The sequence below is a fragment of the Hippopotamus amphibius genome, chromosome 12 (assembly GCF_030028045.1).
Source record: "Hippopotamus amphibius kiboko isolate mHipAmp2 chromosome 12, mHipAmp2.hap2, whole genome shotgun sequence".
In the NCBI taxonomy this organism is placed as follows: domain Eukaryota; kingdom Metazoa; phylum Chordata; class Mammalia; order Artiodactyla; family Hippopotamidae; genus Hippopotamus; species Hippopotamus amphibius.
The window spans coordinates 63,690,193-63,694,682 of NC_080197.1; the positions used below are offsets into that span (position 1 = coordinate 63,690,193).

Consider the following 4,490-nt stretch of genomic DNA (forward strand, 5'->3'; position numbering starts at 1 on the left):
GAACTAGTCCTGTGTGGAAAATTTTGGTATATGGAGAAGTGGGGAAAGGAGAAACTCTAATATATGCAGCTTAAGAAATGTTTTCCATTATGGAAAAAGATCAAATTTTATCCCTACCACATACCTTAATAAAAATACAAATTCTACATGGAATAAGGATTGAAAATGTAAAAAAAAAAAAAAATCCTAGAAGAAAATATAGACACATATTTTAAGACTTTGCAGTAAGGAAAGTTTTCTTAACTTACAAAACTCCAAAACAAAGAAAAATAAACTTTGCTGTATCTAATTAGGAAACTTTGTTCATCCAAACACCTTAGGGAAGGGAGTGGGGATAGGACTTTAATGCAGGAGAAGACATTTACACATTTGCAACAACAAAAGATTATTATCAAAAATATATTTTTTAAAACTCCTAAAAAAAATAAGAAAATCAATACAGAAACTGTGTAAATAAAAGACAAACATTTAACTGAAGATAAAATGCATATAAACAATAAATATATGGTAGTCAATATTGTTAATAATGAGTGAAAGGCAAATCAAGACCATAATGAAATACTCATGTTACAGCCATTAAATCTGCATAACTTAAAAAATCTGGCAATGTCAAGTGTCAGGAAGGATGTGGATTTTCAAGATTGCGTCTACATTGCTGTTGTAAAGTATATTAGTGAAATCATTCTGGAAAACAGTTTGACAGCACCTCCAAAATTTGAACAGTCACATGCTCCATAATGAGGAATTAATTCCCAGGCATATATGCTAGAAAAACTCATGCACAGTTACAACAGGAGACATGAACAATAATCTTACATGAGCACTACTTGCAATAGCAGAAAGCAAGATACAACCCAAATGCCCATCAACAGGAATAAACTGGTAAATTTACACAGTGAAATATTGCGTAGGTGTCATTATAGCTATACTATTAGAGCAATGCAATTTGCGGTCGGCTGAAAAATGGCCCCTGACAATACACTCACATCCCAGAACCTGTGAATACAGTGGCCCTCTGTACCCTCTGTACGCATGGGCTCCGTATCCATGGGTTCTGAATTCACAGATTCAACCAACTCCAATTGCAAATACATTTTTTTAAAATCCTGAAATTTCCAAAAAGCAACACGAGTTTATTGCTCACTGGCAGCTATTTACATAGTGTTTACATTTTTTTTACAACTAGGTACATAGCATTTATATTGTATTAGCTATTCTAAGTAACCTCAAGATGATCTAAAGGATGTACATAAGTTATATGCAAATATGACACCATTTTAGATAAAGGTCTTGAGCATCCTCAGATTTTGGTGTCTGCAGGGTTGGTGGGGATGGAATTAATCCCCCACAGATACCAAGGGACAAATGTATTGTCTTATGTGGCCGAAGATGCAATTAAGTTAAGGCTCTTAAGAGGAAGAGCTTATCCTTATTTTTCTGATGGGCCCTAAATGGAATCATATGTATCCTTATAAGAGAGAGGCAGAGGGAATTCTGAAGAGAAAACAATACGAAGTTACAGCAAAGAGAGATTTGAAGATGCTGGCAATGTGGCCAAAAGCAAAGGAAAGCTGGCAGCCACAGAAGCTGAAAGAGGCAAGGAACAGTTTTTCCTCTCAAGCCTCTGGAGGGAGCACAGCCCTGGCGACACCTTGATTTAGGCCCTGGTGAAACTAATTTTGAACTTCTGGCCTCCAGAACTGTGAAAGGATAAATTTCTGTTGTTTTAAGCCACCACATTTGTGGTAATTTGTTACAGTGACCGCAGGAAACTAATACAAAATCCATTGACACATCCATGAATACAGCAAATGTATATTCTAAAATATTGGCTGCGTGATTGCTTCAGCAGCACATATACTAAAACTGCAACAATACAGAGATTAGCATGGCCCCTGCCCAAGGAAGACATGCAAATTCATGAAGCATTCCATATTTTTAGTGAATATTCAGATGTTAACAATAAATATAAAAGAATGAAAAAAATATTAGCTGAAATGGAAAATGAAAATAAAGTGCCTAAACATCAACTATGTAGGTTTTGTAAAATAATTTGTATTAACATGAAAGGATATAAGGCAAAAATGAAAAGAATGAATTTAAAGAAATAGGGGGAAAATCTTTTTTAATTAAGACATCACTGTATCAAGGCCAATGTCCTTTTCCGAGGCCTTCATCATACTGCCTGATGATGTGTAGGATTACAATAAAATAGGTGGTTTCCAAACTATAATTAGATATAAAATGAGGTGAAGGTGATAAGAACATTAGTTATTCAGGATGTAAAGGACTGAGACACATGAATAATGTTGCTGAGACTTAGACAGGAAGAACCGGCAATTTGAGAAACAAAGGAATGACTAAAGTTACAGATAGCTTCCTGAGGGAATTCGGATTTAATTTGCATTTAGCAAGCAGCTCATGACAGCCTCATTGACTTTTCCACTATAACACATCCAAGACAGTGGTTCTCAAATTTTGGTTGGAATCAGAATCACCTAAGAGCTGGGTATAAAGCCAAAGGCTCAGGCCTACCCCCTTCAGCACGCCTGCTCTATTGTGTTTGTCCTGAGTTCTCCGGGTGTTCTGATACACACCAGCATCTGAGAACTAGGAATCAGGGGAAATACACAGAAGGAAAACTGTAATGTCACTGGAAACTATGATTAGTCCCCCAAGAATGTAACAGAAAACTTTACTCTTTTCCCTCCTTGCCCATTCAAATCTGTTCTCCAAGGCTAATTCTAAGCAGAAATCTAAGCAGATCCCATGACTCTTCTGATCACTCTCAGACAATAAAATTTCCCCTGGTCATCTCTAGTCACAAAATGTTTAATTTTGGTATTTAAACGATCACTTCCAAGTAATATGTAAGACCCCATACTTCATTTAAAGCTCCTCTCCTCCCCGCGCAGGCTAAGGGGTAGGTAGGAAACCTAGAGTGGGGAGGTTTCTAGTTCCCTCCTTCTCACTCACTGCCCTTCTTCCCATCAGCAGGCTGGCTTCAGAGCTTCAGATTTCGAGGAGGAATATTGGAGAGAGGTAAGGCCCAAGAACATTCTCATTTAATACTCACCGGTGTAATCTGGCACTGGTTTTCCCTGGCTTGGCAGGAATTTAAGGCTGATTCTTTCCCCCAGAGTGCGTTTGGACTTTCTATGGAGTCCTGGCGCCGGCAATGGGATTCCCCACTGTTGTTCTCCACACACGGGTGAGGTCTCCTCTGCTTGGATATTTATGTCTTCACCCTGACTTTCTGAGGCCCATCCCACTCTCTCAAGAGCCTAGCGCCCCTCCAAGGTAGCGCCAAGTCTGTCTGTCTCCTCCATGTGGCCCTCAGGAGTCCCCAGGAAGCCCGAATGAATTCTTCCTTCCAAAGACTTCTGGCAATGGCAAGCTGTTCCCAGGCAGCCAGACTTTGGGTTTTTCTAGCAACGGTATCTGTGCCCCAGACCCCAACACACAAGGCAATGTCTTTAAAGGGCTCCCTTAATCCCCTCTTATTCAGCTTGAGGGGAAATGGACGAAAAATTTCATAGCACTCCAAATCAAATGATCTCTACTTAAAAGATATAAAACAAAAACAAAACAACAGGGAAAGGTAAAACAGAAAACAATGGGGGACTTCCCTGGTGGCGCAGTGGTTAAGAATCCACCTGCCAATGCAGGGGGCACAGGTTCAGTCCCTGGTCCAGGAAGATTCCACATGCTGAAGAGCAAATAAGCCCATGCGCCACAACTACTGAGCCCACATGCCACAACTACTGAAGCCCATGTGCCTAGAGCCTGTGCTCTGAAACAAGAGAAGCCACCGCAATGGGAAGCCCACGCACCACAACGAAGAGTAGCCCCTGTTCACCACAACTAGAGAAAGCCCATGTGCAGCAATGAAGACCCAATGCAGCCAAAATTAAGTAAATAAATAATAAATCTTTTTTAAAAAATTAAAAAAAAAAACAATGGGTGAAAGTGCATTAGGAAACATCAAGAAAAATGAGACAAACAGCTATATTAATTTGAACAAAGTAGAATACAAAGCAGATTTTTTTTTAACATGGACAAAAGAGAATCATGAAAATAATAAGAGGTAAAACTCATAAGATGTATCAAAATACATAAAGAAAAATTCTTGGCATTTAGTGGTAATCTGACAGGCAAAATTTAATACACACTTCTCAGTCCTTAACCAATTGTATAGAATATATAAGATGACATAAAAATTAGAATGATAGAATTCAGAATTTTTTATGTATCAAATTTTGTAAAGCTTTCAATAGAAAGTTAACCAGTGCATGACTCAAAAAACAATATACACCTTGTGAAAAAACTTATATTCCAAAGTGTCAAAAACATGCTACCTATAGTCTCTCTCTGCAAAAGAATAAAACTAGGTATTTGTAGAAGAAATATTAAAGAAATTTTAAAGAAATATTAAAGATCCTAATCATTTCACAATTCAAAAACAGCCTCTTGGGGAGTTCCCTGTTGGT

The 4,490-nt window shown here is 38.1% G+C and overlaps 1 non-coding gene across 1 annotated transcript; it reads left to right on the forward strand.

The window, feature by feature from the left end:
* The first annotated feature begins 1,836 nt into the window (after positions 1 to 1,836).
* On the forward strand, positions 1,837 to 1,940 carry LOC130834272 (U6 spliceosomal RNA). The gene has a single exon (XR_009048654.1). It is a non-coding gene; the product is annotated as a U6 spliceosomal RNA (small nuclear RNA).
* The last annotated feature ends 2,550 nt before the right edge of the window (positions 1,941 to 4,490 follow it).